This window comes from Acomys russatus, chromosome 23, assembly GCF_903995435.1.
Source record: "Acomys russatus chromosome 23, mAcoRus1.1, whole genome shotgun sequence".
NCBI classification, from domain to species: Eukaryota; Metazoa; Chordata; class Mammalia; order Rodentia; family Muridae; genus Acomys; species Acomys russatus.
The window spans coordinates 23,659,894-23,677,410 of record NC_067159.1 but is presented as its reverse complement, the minus strand read 5'-3'; the positions used below and the strand labels follow the sequence as shown (position 1 = coordinate 23,677,410).

The following is a 17,517-nucleotide window of genomic DNA, read 5'->3' as shown; positions in this document are numbered from 1 at the left end:
ACACACATATGGTCACTTGATTTTTGACAAAGAAGCCAAATCCATTCAATGGAAAAAGGATAGCATCTTCAACAAATGGTGCTGGTCTAACTGGAGGTCTATGTGTAAAAAAAATGCCACTGGACACATATTTGTCACCTTGCACAAAACTCAAATCCAAGTGGATCAAAGACCTCAACATAAAACCAGAGACACTAAATCAGTTAGAAGAAAAAGTGGGGAAGAGCCTGGTATATATTGGCACAGGAGACAACTTCCTGAACAGAATACCAACGGCCCAGGCCTTAATGTCAACCATTAATAAATGGGACTTCATGAGGCTGAGAAGCTTCTGTTAGGCAGGAGACACTGTCAAGAGAACAAAGCGACAGCCTACAGACTGGGAAAAGATCTTCACCAATCCTACATCTGACAAAGGTCTAATATCCAAAATATATAAAGAACTCGAGAAATTAAACTCCACCAAACCAAATAACCCAATTGAGAAATGGGGCTTGGAACTAAACAGAGAATTCTCAACAGAGGAATATCAAATGGCTGCGAAACACTTGAAGAAATGCTCAACCTCCTTAGTCATCAGGGAAATGCAAATCAAAACAACTCTGAGATTCCATCTTACACCCATCAGAATGGCTAAGATCAAAAATTCAAGCGACACCACATGCTGGCAAGGATGTGGAGAAAGAGGAACACTCCTTCATTGCTGGTGGGAATGCAAACTAGTACAGCCACTTTGGAAATCTATCTGGAGAATGTTTTCTTTTCCTTTTCCTTTTTCTTTTTTTTTAAGTCTGAGTGCATGAGTGTGAATGTGTATGTGTGTGTGCATGCACGTGTATCTCTGTGTATTTGTGTGTATGTGTGTATTTCAGAAGCTGATATTTCACAGGCACAGGCAGCACATTAGGGACACTAAACTCTACTCCTTCTGCAAGGCCTGCTGGTTAAAACAGAAGTGTCCTATTTTTGGTGTCCCTTCTCTGTACCCTCAGATTGCTGAGTGACTGGATGGTGAGAAGGATGAGTGACAACTGACCAGAGTTTTCCTTGTGACATTTGCCCTGATGGTCCAATTATCCAGATGGATGTGGCTGTCTTCCTAGGGTCCCCATTGACAAGCCCCTCTCTTAGGACACCTTTGTGTGCTTGCCCTTGTGTTTCTCCATGTCACCTTCCTGTCAGTCATTCTCCCTGAGCCATGATTACCCTTTATAGACCTTAAGCTTTCAGCAATACCAACCAAATCCTTTGTGGAATTTGACAGAAAACACACTCTCACACACACACACACAAACACACACACACTCCTGTGACTTGCATAGAGTGAGGGCTTGTTTGACTATCACATAGCCAGAGCACACGAGCTGAGCTAATTGAACCAGCAATCAATAGCTTAAAATAGATTTCCTGATGGACCAGGAAAATTTCCTTGCTTCCCAGACTCTAATTTACTGTAGCTAAAAGATGGAAGCTTGAAAAACTCCATTGTCCAGCATGGTCACCATCACCCACACATGGCCACCAAACTCTTGAAATATGGATAATGCTGCCAAGGTGAAATATATGCCAGTTTTTAATGTGTAAAATACCCATAGCATGTTCATATTGAGTGCATGCTAAAATGCCAGTCTATTAATGGATCTGTTAAAGTCTGTGATTACAATGAATTCCACTAGCTCTTTTCACATTTCTTAGTGGCTGTAAGGAAGATTCTCCTTGTGTCTCCAGAGGATGGCATTGCTCTGTGCTGTCTTGGGACTCAGCTCTAGGACGGCCATCACTCCTGCTGCAGCAGCTCACTCTGTCCAGACGTTCCATAGGAGCCAAGGAGAGGCTGTCAGTTGTGGTAACTAAGTGATCTTTTCTTTGTATTGATTTTAATTTCCATTCAAGATCATTTTTCCCCATTTCAGCACAACTCGAACAGCCAGTAATTCATCACTTCACACAAGACGGTACAAAACTGAACGTGATGTTGAAAGATTCAAGTACATTAGTCAGAAAGGACACGAATGGGACATTCCTCACCCTGCGCGGAGTTTTTGGCAACGACTTGAGTTATATACTTACTTATTGGAACAACTTAAATACAGAAAGGGTGAGATGATTTTTCATTCATTTTATGCCTTGTTTTATAGATCCTAGATTCTCCACAGGCTGCTTCCTTCCCAGTTCAATGGGGGTTGACATGATGGTATGGACAACCAACCCCTGTTCTGCCTGTCACTTCTGAGCTAGTTGCCTTGTGTCCTTGAGCAGAGTCTTTTCAGAGATTCCAGTTTCACAACCAAGTAGCCAGATCAGACTGTCCTCTCCCACATTCTCATATGGGGGATCCCAAAGAAGAAATAACCTATTAACTAATTTTCATTTATGTGCATGCATGTGTGTTTGAGTGTGTGTGTGTGTGTGTGTGTGTGTGTGTGTGTGTGTGTGTGTGTGTGTGTTCTTTCATGCTGCTTTGTGACACTGGGCATTGCTACTCAGGGCCTTGTACACTAGACAGGTTTCTCTACTACTGAGTTACATCCCCAGCCTCTAATTGTGCCTTCTTCAGTGATTCAATCTTTCTTTTCCTACAGAAAAAAAAAGAGACTGGGCTGAGTTGGATGTACTTGCTGTATCTTTCTGCCTTGGCAAAGGCATCCTTAGCAGCTATCAGGGTTACTGGTGAGCCAGGTCACTTCTATTCCTCCCTCAGTGATGTCTGCATAGACTCTGCTTAGAGCCCTGGTGTCGCCTTCCTCAGCCACATAAGGGAAAGAACTCAGTCTGAGCCTGTGTGAATAAGAACTTTTCATGTTTTCACAGAAAAAAGCTGAAACAAAGACTAATGAATTCTTGATAGATGTGGACAAAGGAGCAGGCTACTGCTTTACTGTACAAGCTCAGATTCTCTCCAGGAAAAAAGACCAAAGGAGGGCAGAAAGCACCCAGGAATGCACAGACCAATGGACCAGTATCCTGGGAGGTGAGTGGCCATGGACAGCAGTTCCCTGGGAGGCTTCACTGCCCTCATGTCAGAGCAACATGTAGCTCTTTGGTTCAAACATTCAAGGAGAAATGGCCTTAGGTTGTTTTAGTTTTTTCTGGGTTCTCCTATGGGAATGTAGACATGATCCCACGTGGTTTCCTTGGTTACCAAGTGCTGCCCTGGGCACTTGCAATGGGCCAAGTTCTATGGGCACTGGGTGTGAACATTACAGTTAGGATGCGAGTAGCTAAGTATTAACTCACAGCTTCTCTGCCTGTTTTTCCTACTGACACCATGATCTGTGAGGGTAGAGGGTGGGAGGAGTGGTCTGTGGAACAGCCAGCTTGTGGACACGGAAGATTTTGTTGTTGTTATTGACATGGCAGATATTTAAGTGCACTTAGGATGGACTTTTACCACAGGGCTATGTGTGCACGTGAACACGCTCTCTGGGTGTGCAGTGTTGTGACTAAAAGACTATAAGTATCCCGCTGGGCTCCTCAGACAGGGGCTCTGAGTGCTTTCAGGAGAAAAGCATCAGGGGACAGTAGCAGTGGCCTGGCCCTCTATGGGGCACGTGGACTGTGACAGGGGAAAGTGATTTGTAGCTAGGGTGAGGTTGAGACGTGTCCAAACTCTAAGAATCTCTGTCTTGAGACTGGCAGTTGTAGGGCCGCCCTCTCTGTTTTTGCCTGCATTGCCCATTGCATGTAGTTCAGTGGCTGCCACACCTGCAGTTTTGAGGTAGTTATGTAACCTAGAACCTGAAATTCCTCTCCATGCAAATAAAGCACTCATGACACCCTAGCCCTGACCAGTACTCAACGTGGAAACTTCTTCCCATTCCCCAAGGTTCATATAGCCGTTGTTGACCACAAACAAACACATGCGAGCTGGTTGCCTGAGTATCATTGAAGAGAGCTGGAACACTAAAATCCTCAGAGGAGGCTTTCTTCCCATCCCTCCCATCAGCCCTGTTATCATTAAGAATGAGATGCCATACGACAGATACGATATGGAGCAATTGGTTTGGGGGAAGGAAAGGGGAGAGCAGATAGGGCCTGAGCGAGCCACGAGCATAGAGAGAGACTGAGGCAGGGAGACCATGGGAGAGGGAGAAAGGGAGGAGGCAAGGGTGTACCAGATACAGGGATGGAGAGAGAAAACCTAGGCAAGAAAGAGTGCAAGACAGAGATGAGGTGGCAGGTTGGTCCTTTTTAATGTGGTGCACAGCTGCCAGAGGTTGTTAGGAACCTAGAGACTGGCTAGGGGATTGCTGTGAACAACCCCCACCCCAGAACTCCCAGCAGATCCTGTAGACCCTAAGCTGTGAGAGCTGCACTTCATCCTTTCTAGCCTGGTGTGCTCAGAATCATAGCTGGCACCTAGGCTGAGCCAACCAGACCTCTGGTTCAAGTAGAAAACTTTGAGTGGCCCCCATGCTGCCCTGAGTGACCCTCCATACCCTGAGAGGTCCCCACTCCTGCCTTTGGCATCGGCCCAAAGGCCCAAGCCTCCACACTCTGAGTGAAGGCAGTCTTCTGTTTTCCTACTTTGCTCCCTGGATCTTGAGTTTTCTTTCCTTTTTCATTATGATCTAGAAAAACAGACAGTCGCTGCCCGCCTGTGGAGAGGAGAAGAGATTTAGAGTGAAAAGGAAGGAGACTTTTAGTTTTCATACATGTTCCCATTTGATTCCAATTATACAATAAGAATTATCTATTATTTTTAAACTTTAAATTTGAACTCACAGCATACTCATAACTATTGGGTCAAAGTCTTGAGATGAATAAAATGTACATATTATTATCTGGTTTCACCTGTCCCAGGTGGTTAACTAAAAAGCATTTTCTCTTAGAAAGGAAGTATACAAAACATTTAATAGGTATTATTTATTTGATTAATATGCATAAGAATGTGATATAAGACAGAATTATTTTACTGAAATCTGAGACATGTGCTCTATCATTTAGGTTATAACTGGGCAGAGTGATGTGACTCTGTGACAAGGACTGAGCGTCTGTCTAGTGTGTCGTGAGATGCTGGAGTTAGCTAGCTGACACTCTGTGTGCTCTGAGTGCTCACCTGACTTATTTAATTACTTATGTTGGAACCCATACTTTACCTTATGGGTAGTGACAGCTGTTCTGATGTAGAATTGTGAAAATTTTTTAGATTGAACTAGGTAAGATGCAAACACAAATACCTTGCAACAGTAGGTTTTGTTGTTGTTGTTGTTGTTGTTGTTTTGGGTGGGGGTGGGGAGAATGTAAAACTAAATGCTTAAAATTGCTACCTGCATAGGTGTGGGCAGAATGAGCAGTGAAGGGTTATTTACACACAGATGTGATTCTCCCTCTGAGGGTATTTTGTCAGTTCTTCTTTGTTTGTTTGATTGATTGTTTTTGTATCAGTTACCTCATGACTACGAGTTGGCAGCCACAGCCATTTTTCCTACATTTAAGGTGGGGCCTTCTTGACTTCTCACATTTTCATGCTAGGGCAGCAGACATAACAGCAGCTGTTTTTACCCATGAGGTTCCAGGGGCCCGTCATCCACTGTGCTTAGCACAGTGCAGAGCAGCCTTCCCTCTCTATCTGACCCGAGAAAACAAAACAAAACAAACAAACAAACAAACAAAAAAACAAAACCAAAAAAAACAAACAAAAAACCCCCAAAGATTTATTTAAAGAAGTAATTTCTCACAAAACTATCCCAGGAAAAGCAAAGCTAGCATTTGAATTTTCCGGTGTCTGGCCCCAAAGATCACATCTTTCCCACTGAGTCTTTTGTTAACTGAAATCTTCAGCCACGAATCATCTGCTGGGTCCTTTGAGATATCTGCCCTGTGTCTAGATTTGAGTTCACACAGGCATCCATGGCTGAGGCTCAAATGACGTGGAGGCCTGGCATTCGGTGACTGATAAGCAGATATCCACAGCTGCCTCCAGTGTTAGAAAGACAACAAAGTCACCCCAGTCTCCTCAGCCTGGAATAATGGAAATTAAATGGGCAGTGTGCAGAGCATATAGCTGACCCTCTATATCTGTGGGACCCAGAGAACCTCAAATGAGAAACATTCATAAACACACTGCATCTGCATTGAACCCATATGGACATGTTTCCTGGTTGTAATTCCCTAGTCAGTGCACTACAACGCCTATTTAGATAGCACTTGCATCATATTAGGTATTGTAAGCAACTAGAGATTATTTTAAAGTATGCAGGAATAAGTACATAGTTTATTTGCAAGTTCCATATCACTTTGTAGAAGGAAGGCACTATGTTTCCTGGACACTGAAACCATCCATCAAAGAGAGCCAAGGACAGCTGCATTAGAACGCTAATTATGACATACATGCCATCCTTCCTAACAAACGAGCCACTCCAACATGTCAGAGATCTTCCACAAGCAACAGGTTTTCACAATTATTTTGTGAGGTGCCGATCCTTTTGTGAGAGAGCTTCATCCTACATGGCAGTTGGAAGGAAATTGAGGGCTCCCACAAAGTCAGACGTAGGATGTGACATTGTGAGAGTCTGGTCAAGGAAGAAAGAGAGTGAAGGAGGAAGGAAGGGAGGAGAAAAGAGAAAGAAAGAGAAAAAAGAGACAAAAACAAACCACTCTAGGTTTCATAAGCAGAACAGAGGATTGGTTGATAAGATAATGGAAGAGGTGAGAAAGCAGAGAGCAGTCTCAAGAGGAATAAAAACACATCGTTCCATCTCTGGAGTCAGGGGATAAGAGGAAGAGATGATTCTCCCAAATCCCTCGAGGTGATTTCCCAGAGGCATCTAAGGACCCATTAAACCAGCCTCAAATCCAAAGTCAAAAAATGCAAGTGACTGGCATTGTCCTGAAATCAACAGTGAAGAGTAGATTGGAAATACTCCAGGAGGAGGTAGAACTGACAGAGAGAGGACTGAATGCCATGAAATCAACAGGTCCCCTCTGCCACGTGTTCAGTCTCTCCACAGTCCCACAGCAACAGGGCCAAGCAACCATAGATTACTACCTCAGAAACCATGGACCAAAATAAATGAACCTCCCCTCTTCTCTAGTTGATTATCTCAGGTACTTGTTAGAGTAATACAAAGCCAAATATTTAAATTTTCTTCCTTTTAGAAAGATGAAAAAGATACATAATAAAATGGAGTAAAATTCAGGACATATGAGTCCAAAGAAATATTAAAAAAGGATAAATGAGTTCTTGATGTGAAATTAGGCTAAGAGGCAGCATGGAACTAAGTTCTTGTGCTCACAATTAATTCATCCTGATGAAGCTGTTAGACAAAGGAGGAGGCTGCCAGCTGCCAGAGGAAGATCAGCCTGACCTGAACAGCCAGCCCCACCCAGGGAGGGCTGAGGGCTGAGGGTGGAGGCTGAACACCCTGGACACTCAGGCCTCCATGTGGCCATGCCCATGCCCATGCCCAGGCTGCAGTTCATGAGCGCTGGATGTTCGTGAGGTAAACAACCAGCAGTACATTCATCCATTCTGCAGAAATCCATGGAGCCCCACAACACCCTGAGAACCACAGAGGACAAGTAATGGGAACATCTCAGCATCTCTGTGAGTTAGGGTGATGCTGTCCAAGGCATCTGGAGCCAAGGGGAGGGTACTCTGAGGACAGAGTTTGACCAAAGAAAAGCACCAACGCACACCACCTCCTCCGTTGTCACTCTTAGTTCTGATGTATACAGATGCTTCATTAATAGGTACATTACCAAAAAAACTATCATGGTTTCCTCTAGGTTCTGTTTTATTCCTCTCAACGCAAGAAGCACCTATGATGTGCCAACTAGAACTGTAAAAATAAACATTCTTTAAAAATGGCCTTCCTTCCTCAACAAGGTAGAAATGGTGCATCTAAGCACTTTAAATTCCACATAGTGCTACCACACACCTGAGTTTCCCCATAGGTTACTGTAAGGTGTATGTTTGTGTGAGATTCCCTCTGGCCCAGGACAAAGCAATGGTGACACTGGTCAAGGACACAGGCAGCTGGCCTCAGCTTCCTCGCCTCTTCTACAGCCCTGAGAGCCGGCTTTCAGCCATGGGGAAAGCTGTTCATCTCAGTGTGTCTTCAGACTTCAGAATAGGCTTCCAGTGTCTGCAAGTCCCCAGAGCTTCCTCTCTGTTCTCAGCCCTGGAGGCCTCACTGTCCATCTGTCCTCATCCAGAGCAAGGCAGAAAAGAGAGATCAAGGTATCTCCTTTACAGTGAAAATTGATTTCCCCCTGTAGTTTAATGCTTTCTCCTTAGTGGTTGTGTTTCCAGTACCCATTACAGCCACGCATACACCTGGATTTTTGCCACATGAAGTTCCATGGTCTCCTCTTCCGCAACCTTTAAACCGCCCCCCCTTCTCTACTTCTCTGGATAGTCCTCCAAGGTCACCCTCCTCCTCTAGCCAAGGGCTTCTATGTCTTAGGCCCAGCAGTAGCTCTTGTTTCCTCCTGTGATGGTTTGAATGAGAAATGTCCCCATAGGCTCCTGTATTTGAACACTTGGTCTCCAGTTATGGTGCTGTTTGGGGGAAGGGGTGTTACTGAACTCTAAAGAGCTGGAGCCTTGCTGGATGAAGCACATCATGAGGACAGGCTTTGTAGCCCCATGCTACTTTCTGTTCCCTCTGTCTGTGTCCTGTGTGGATAAAATGCCATCTCTCTGACTCCTCACGGCTGCTCCAACTATACATTACTGCTTCTGTGCCTGCCCCCAGCACAAGGGACTCTACACCACTGGAACTGGAAAAAACTACAAATCTTTCCCTCTTTACTTGCTTTTTGTCGTTTTATTCATCAAAGCCTCAGGAATAAGGACTGTGCCATCTGTGCAGTAGCTTTACAGACCTGTTCCTCTGGTCTCAGACCCAATCTCTGCCTCCAAGACAGGTCACATGACCCAAACTTGGATGCTCCTCTGGCAACAGAGATTGCCCACAAGTGGTTCCAGCCTCAAGCAGAAACAACTGGAATCCTTTAATAGTACTGGTATTTGTGTCCTGGTATGACAAAGCCAGGAGGACGTGAGTCTGGGGTTGTTGGTCTAGGTCCTATGACACAGAAACTGATTGAAAGGAGACAGGGGAAACTATACCATTTGTTCTAAGAGCTTCCTGGGCTCAAGAATGGCAACACACCCCTTTACCTCAGGCTGAGTAGCTCCTGCCACTTGTTTTAGAGTTTCTAACGCTGTAGATGTTTCCAGGAGAGTGTCCAGCATGGCTCCTGATTTCTCCCTTCAGCCTCATTTTCCTCTCTAAGCTGAGATGAACTTTCTACTCTGGTAACACTCCCAGGGAGCCCCTCAGCCTCAACATCTCTAAGCTCATCTAAGCTGCCCACCTTTTTGTGTTGCTGACCAGTGCTGCCCTCCTGTGTCCCTACACCTTCCCCTGCTCCTCCTGCCCCACCCATGTCAGTCACTAAGCCATTGCTGTTTCTTGCTTTCCTACAGCTGTCCCTTCCTCTTGTCTTCCTACCATCGTGTAGGCTGCAGGTTCTGTTTTGTTTGTTTGCTTGCTTGTTTTTATGTGACTTCAACTCAGTTCTTCAGTTCTCAATCCTGCTGACATGCTATAACCAGAAGAGTATGCTTCCTCGGGGATAGCCTGGTGACTGTAGTCCCAGGCCTTGCACCAGGGCTGACTATGTGGCCTTCAATGTGGAGACACGTGCCTCACCTATAGGATTCCTGTACTCCAAAATCCATCACAGCACCTCTGCTCATAGCCCTCAGCCCTCTGCCCCAGGCCCTGCTGTTCCGCTGTGCTCCAGCTCACCATGATCTGAGTGTGGGTGTGCCTGAAAATTCCTATGTTGGCACCTCATGCATGATATGGTACTGTTAGGAGGTAGGAGTGTTGTTCTGAATGTGATTAAGTCAAAAGGTCTCCCTTCCTGGAGTATATAAAGCATCAGTGCCCTTATGAAAAGGCCAAGGGGGTTCCTTGCCCTCCCTGGCTATGTGAGGACACAAGTCACCATCTTTGAAGCCCAGAAATGAGCCTCAGAAAAACACCGAGTCTGCTGGTTATTTTGTGTTAGACGCCTAGCCTCAGGCACTGAGATTTCTGTTATTGTAAATTATCCCTTCCCTTCTTCTCTTCTTTCCTCCTCTCCTTTCTTTTTTTCTCTTCCTCTCCTTGTATATGCTAAAGTGAGCACTAAGGTATTTTGTTAGAATGGCTGGAAAGGATGGATGAAGACATAGCTCAAACTCTGTTTTCTCCAAAGAACCTTCTCCGATGACTTGGTCAGAAGAGAGTTCTGCAGTGGGTCTGGAGCAGCTTTACATCATAAACAAAGCTTTCAGGACATGGGATTCTGCTGTGTGCCAGGAAATCTGTGTGTTACCAAAGCTGACACAGTTGCCACAAGCATGGATTTCTCACTGCACTAGTGAGATGTGGCTATGCATCTCATCCTGCAGTTTTGCTCTTTCCATGTAGGAAGTGTGTATCTATCTGCCTTTTCTCCCTGACTAGCTGACAGGCTATTCTACAAAAAAGACCCAGACATCCTTCCTGGTATATTGTCCCATATACAGTAATCCCTCACTAAATAATAAGTTGAGTAAATCAGGATCTTTATTACTTCCTTCTTGTTCTTATTCCTTTTCTTCTTGTTCTTGTTCTTCTTGAAGAAATGTATGAAAGGGTCGCAGCATTGGGAAGGTTGAGAACCAGTGGGACACAGGAGTGAACGAGTTAGACAGTCAAAGAGAAATCACAAGAAATCTTTTGACAAGATGTTGGACAAATGCTACCAACAGGATAAGTGACGTCCTCGGGCCTGAACAACTTCACAGAACAGCCTAGAAAGGGAAGCTAGGAAATAAGTGAAGAAAACCAAAGCTTGCAAGTGACATCATCAATGACAGAGGTGTGCTTGGGTTGGGTGAGCTCCTGGGTCCACTCCTAGCATTTAGAAGGCCATTGGACGTGGAGGTAGGGGTGGAGCAAACCTCTGGAAAGTCAGGATGTTATTTACTTTTCAGTTTCATTTTTTTGTTTCTCTGCATTTGGGAGGAGTACACTGAAACTCGCCGCTGCCTTCCTCAACGTGAGAACCATCCTTCCTGGGACACCATGGCTACAGAAGTCACCCTCATCTTCTGCCAGGCCTCAGGCTGCAGTTCCTCAGGCACTGTGGGAACGGGCCTGAGGGGTGCCAGGTGGCCCTTAGACCTAATCCAGGGCTCTTGTGCATGGCAGACATGTTAATTTACTACACCACCCTGAACAATTTCCAAGAGAATCACAGAAGATTCTGCTAACCACTGGGAGCTCAGGCAGGGACTTGAAACTGCCCTTGGCTACCAGGGATGGTCTGGGGACCCTGATAAATCCTCTGCCAGGGGCGCGGCTTACATCTAAAGCACAGGAAATTTAAGGCTCCATTGACTTTCAACTCAGGTCCCTCTAAGGGGAATCCTTTCTCCTGGGCAAACAACCCAGGCTGTTCATCCAGAGATGGGCCCAGGAGCCCGGGTCTCTGCAATGCAAGGATGTGCGTGCACCAAAGGATGAGCTCTTTGCTCAGAGGCACTTTTGAATCCGGGTTGAGTGACTGCTTTCCGAGTCTCTGAATTTCCTATGAAAGGGAACAGTGTACAGGTATGCACTGACACTGAGCCGCCCATTAGGAAAGCAAGTGACCAGGGCCAGGGGGCAGAGAGTCACAGACCTTGGCAGATGCTGTGCAGAATAGAAATGTGAGGGTGCCCTCATGGTTCTTTATAACGCACCCCACAGAGATCCTGGTGGCCTGAGTAGAGCCCTTACCTGTATCCCACACCCTTGGATGGATCTAGTAGCATAGCCTCCACATGTTGCTTCTGCGGAAGAATTTCGGCTTTTTTTTTTTTTTTTTTTTTTTTTTTTTTTTTTTGAGACAGGGTTTCTCAGTGTAGCCTTGGCTGTCCTGGATTCGCTTTGTAGACCAGGCTAGCCTCAAACTCTCAGCGATCCACCTGCCTCTGCCTCCGGAACGCTGGGATTAAAAGTGTATGCCACCATGCGTGGCAAGGCTTCTGACCACTAGACCAGCCCTTGGATGTGTTGATCCTCGTGCACCCTCGCGTCCTAGCCGTTCTCATACAGACCTTTCTTGGTTTCCTCCTTTCTCAGGTGACTGGGGCTACAGGTGAGTGGCACCAGTCCTGAGAAACCTGGGTCATATACCCTTGGGGGAGACAAGGAACAGACCTTGCTGTCTGGGGGCTGATTTGGGTCCATCCTGTTCTGCCACACTTGTGGACTCCACTGCGCATGCCCTGAAGATTTGACAGAACATAGGGCAGGTAGATAGTGCCTGACCCAGGCTGTTGTCCCCACAGAAGGTGCCTGCTCTGTGCCTTCACTTTGCTTGCATAAGGTGATTTAGGGATCCCGCTATAATTCTGAGGAAAAGGCTTCCTAGGATGTTACTACTTTGAACGTGGCTGGCTCCTTTATCCACTTCTGCCCAAGTTGGCATGTTTTCGTGGCTTGCATGTTATCTTTGAAAAGGTGTGTGCCTTGCCCTAATTAATAGCTTTAGTTCTGATTTGATAGAAGCAATGCTGCTGTTAGCTCAGGGAAGACAGAGTGCACACCCAATCTGCCCACTGTTTGGGGTGAGGCAGAAACTGAAACCCAAGGACTTGCAAAAGGAGACCTTGATATCAGGGCATTTTAATGGGATGGCATCCCACCATGTGACAGCTGCCACGTGGGCTGCATGTCTACCTTGCTCTCCGTGGGAGTTTTGGTGTCGGAATATTTTAGATTACACTGGGAAAGATCGAGTTAAGTTTTTTTTGTTGTTGTTATGTGCATTTCTCACTTGTCTCAACGTGTGTGGGAAAGTCCCTGGTTCGAACTTATTGAAACCCTTCCTGGCTGCCGCTATCCGAGTCTGGCTGCTTCAGAAGGTCTGGGGTTCTGGCACCTGCGTGGACCTTGGGCCTTCCTTCCCTGTCCTTATAAAGTGGGCTTTCCCTTGAGCAGCTTAAAGGACTCCAGGGTCTTTAGGTGTTTCCACCAGTTGTGTGGATGTTGCCAGGAGGACGATATGGGTCTAGAAAAAAAATTAGACACACACACACACACACACACACACACACACACACACACACACACACATACACACCACTCTCTTCTCTATAAGTTAGCAACGTTGTTGTGGTTGACAACAAGGATGTGCTCCTTTTGAGGGTGGAGGCTAGGAAACTGTTGTAGACTGTTAGCACAGAGTGGTGACCACAGAAAGAAGTGCATGCAATTACAGTGCTTTTATGGGTTTTCCTCTTCTTTTTTTCTTTTTTCTCTTTTAGGCATTTCAGGGAAAGCATTTAATTTAAATTGGAAATCAACTAATTTCCAGACAATTTTGAAGTGGGAACCCAATCCCATCAATTATGTCTACACTGTTCAGATAAGGTAAGCTAGGTTAAAAAAAACAGAACAATGACTAAGGGTTTTGCTCATCTGTCTCTTGTGCACTGGTACAGATTCTTTGAAGCTGATTGTTGCATGAGGCTGTTTAGCAAATGACAATGTTTTCATGGAAATTTTCTGGCCACTGTCAGGTTTTATCAAGGCAGAAGCATTTCAGTACTTTAAACTGATATGATAGGAGCCCTGGGTGAGCTCCTCAGTGTCACATAGAATTCGTATGATGTCGCTCAGGAGGTGAGGGCAGGAGGATTAGAAATTCACAGTCACTCGTAACTATATATAAGGAGTTCCAAGCCATCCAACAACACATGGACTCCTAATCAAAATAAATAAAGAGTATAAACCAAATAAACAAATGGTATGATGTCTAGTTATTGAGGTGTAATTGTAGGAAAATTAATAAGTGCATTAAGCCATGGAGTGGTGAACCCGCTCACACAGGCTCTCTTAGTATGCTTTGGGATCAGTGGCAGCTGATCTCTCTGAAGCACCAGTGCCTTTCCTGGTCACTAGCTGTCTAGACTGAGCTGCTCCTGGCATGTGAGGGTGAGGCAGGAGGAATTTCAGTGTCTATATTTGCCTGAAGCAGTGTTTGATTCATTTCTGTATGGACTCTGTGAATTAAAATTTGGTTGTACACAGGATGTCTGTGGAGGCCAGACTCCTGAGTCACCGAGTGGCTTAGAAAACACTGAAGGACTGTCTACATCCTTTGCTGTCTGGGTCTGTTTAACTCAATCAAGCCTGGTCACTGATTGACAGCTCTCAGGAGCAAGTAATGCAACACTGTTAGTCTAAGTCTCAGCGTTGCCACGTGGTTTCCTGAGGGTTTTTACATATTCTTGGGAAGCTTTTGGTTTCTGATAGGTTCTAGGAGATGTGCAAGGAGCTTGAGAAATTGGGGCTGCCTGGTGTGGAAATTATTTTAATAGTGGTGACATAAATACTTGCGTACAATTGAGAAAATTCAAGCATGCTTTCCCTCTTCGTTGTGCTGTTTCAGCCTGTGCCAAGCCTTTTATAGCACTAGGATGCCAGGCTCAGGTGTGGGCCTTTTAAACAGCTTTCCTGTTTATCAAAATGAGCTCCAGGATGACTATTGCCAAACCACAGGGGAAGAGAGGCTGTGTGCACCTGTGCATGTGTGTGTGGACAGCTGTGCCTAGATGCATAGAGATAAAGGAGTTTCCTAATCTATAATTACAAATCAAGTCAAAGTTATCATTTCACAGGCAGGGGGTACAGTTCAGTGATAGAGTTCTCGTCTGCCATGTACAAAGCCTGGTGCCCCATCCATAATCCATGTGCCATGCCCACCCCCAATTTAGTTGAACTGGCTATGGTGACACTCTGTAATCCCTAAACACCTTAGTTATATGAAGCAGCGGGTTAGGAGTGCAAGGCTGCATGTGTGTCCAGGACAACTGGCAATGTACAGGGAGACCTTGACTTAAAACAAATTCTAATCTGGCCAGTTCAAATCCTAACAGTTGAGAGTTATTATTTCTTAGGAAAGTAATTACTGACATTACTTCAGGAAACCATTTTCCTTCTAGGAATGAAGATTTAATGTGGAGAGAAATGGTTATCTTCTAATATGTTGTCTTAATTGGAACAACATTGGAAATATACCTTGGGTTGACGTGATTTTTGAAATAGAAGCCCTTATTAGCTGTAATTTTTGAGTTTTAAAGGTGGCTATTACTAGGACATCTGCAAAGATCAGAGCTCAGGGCACAGCTTAAGGATTCCCAGAGACTTGGGTTTCACCATCCTCAGGCCTTTGCTGCTGAGCTGGGTGATCCTGGACGCATTTCCATCAGTCAGTGCCTGAGACCTGAGCTAGTCCTTACCCTTCCCAGGGGGAAGGAGACTCCAGGGCTAAGGGAATCAAGCAGTCATTTGTCCAGATGGAACTGTGGCTCTGGGAAGTCAGGGCTCACACTGACTGCCTGGCCTGGGTGCGCAGGCTGCCTGGAACTGAAATGTACCATGTCTGGAGGAGGCTCTGCCAGTCTGCTGCAAGGCCCCACCGCTGGGAGGAAGGGAAAGCTCTGCTCATCACTGCTTCTCCTGAATCCCCTTTATTCTGTTCCCCACGCCCACCCACACCACTGGAGCTTGGCTGTGTGGTGCTGGCCAAGGGCTGCTCTGAGGCACCAAAGCTCTTGGCTGAGTATCCAGGGTATCTTCTCTGCAAGGAGCTGGGAAGCATCAGAGGCCCAGCCTCAGCACCGTGCCATGACTTGTGCCATCCAGTCCAGAGTGTGTGCTGTGTCTGAAGCTGAATATAGAAGCTTCCAGACACAACCTCTCCCTCAGGTGGTGAATGTCTGTTTCCTCTTGAAACTCCTCAGTAAACTAGGAGGGACTTTTATTTCCAAGCTTGTGGAGTTTTTCACTAACCTAGAGAGAATTTGAAGCCTTTTAAAGTGGGTGTGGTCTTGCCCCTTCTCTGTGGATCACTGAATCTATGTGTGACTCCCCTGATCGTTGTTAGGTCATATTCTATACATTATGTTGAATGGTAAAGACTATCAATAAAAGATTCCCTACCTAATTATTCTCTCATGATCCTCTCATATGGGTAGTCAACCACTGGCTCTCCTATATGTTCGATGTATGTTTCCTCATGTGCAAATCTCCCTAAGGAAGTCCTGGTTCTTTTTAATGTGTGTGGTCATGGGAAGTGTATTCACCCTGAAGGGTAGCAGTTTCATATTTATCAAAAGCCCAAAGCCTTGCTTCTTGGCAGAGAGGTGAGAACCAGAAAACTCTTGGTCCAAAGAGAGCCTGCACGGTCAGAGCTTTCATGGCAGTAAGGTTGGAGGGGAGCCACCAAGGGAGAGGTGAGAGCTAAGCAAGGTGATATGGAGATGTGGAACATGGCTTAAGTGCTGGGGTCTGTCTGGCAGGGTCATATGGACCACAGAGCAGTGAATCCTGCCATCCATTTGATGGGAGTTCAGGGGTGATGATATAGCCAATGATCACTTTTGTCCTTTCAAAGAATTTTACTTTCAGCGATGATTTTCAAATTATGTTCTCTTCAATGGTGCCTTATAAAAGAAAGACCTGTCCTTTAACCTTGAAGGCACTAACTTTGTTAGCCAGCACTACCTGTAGTGTTTTTCTCTCATCTTTGGGGAGATGTGCTCTGATTGTTGTAGCTACAGTTAGCCCATGTCAATGTAATATAACAAACAAGCCCAGCTCTGCCTCTAGTTACTGTGTGACTTTGAAAGTTGGTTGGTGTCTCTGGCCTTCCATGGTCTCATACATTAAAGAAAAATCCAGCTTAGTCAACCTGGTGGCTGGTGACCTTGCATTGACACTTCAGTGCTCAGGGTGGGAAGTGCTATTCAGGTTTCCTGTGCTGCAGTTGGTAGCTCAGGGCACTCGGGCAGAAGGCCGTCCATCCTGATGGACACAGACCCCATAACCTCCCCCCCCCCGTTTCTTTTCTCCTTCCTTCTATTAGATCTGGATCTAAGGACTGGAAAGACAAATGCAACTTAACCACACACACTGATTGTGACCTCACAAAGGAGATCGTTCAGGATGTGCACAAGACCTATGAGGCAAGGGTCCTATCTGTCCCCCAGAATAAGACTAAATGGAAGGAAGTGCTCTTTTCAAATGCCACAAAGTTTACACCTTACCAAGAGAGTAAGTAGCTTGGTGTGTGATGTCTTCATTCCTAGCCTGGGATTCTGCGCATTCTTGTACTTTGAGAGCCACTACTGGACATTAGACTAACTATGTATCTGTACACACACACACACACACACACACACACACACACACACACACTGAATAGGACTTGTTTGAACATCAGATAAACAGAGCATACGAAGTTACTGAACCAGGAACCAATAGCATGAAATAGATTCCACGATGGACTAGAGCTTTCTAGCCCCTAATTTACTGTAGCCAAGTACGGAAGCCTGTAAAACTTCATTGTCCAGCCTGATCACCAAAGCCTACACAAGACCACCAAAATCTTGAAAAATGGCTATGGCTGCCAAGGTGGAATATATGCCAGTTTTTAAAAATATAAAATATTCATAGAGTGTTCATATTGAGTGCATGC

At 45.5% G+C, this 17,517-nt stretch overlaps 1 protein-coding gene and 1 long non-coding RNA gene across 3 annotated transcripts in view; both read left to right on the top strand.

Moving 5' to 3' along the window:
- Window positions 1-17,517, top strand: part of Abcd3 (ATP binding cassette subfamily D member 3) — a 221,766-nt gene that overhangs the window by 147,284 nt on the left and 56,965 nt on the right. The gene's annotated exons all lie outside the window — the stretch shown is intronic.
- Window positions 2,817-17,131, top strand: LOC127206413 (uncharacterized). The gene is made up of 3 exons (XR_007832794.1): window positions 2,817-2,971; window positions 13,301-13,406; window positions 16,906-17,131. It is a non-coding gene; the product is annotated as an uncharacterized LOC127206413 (long non-coding RNA).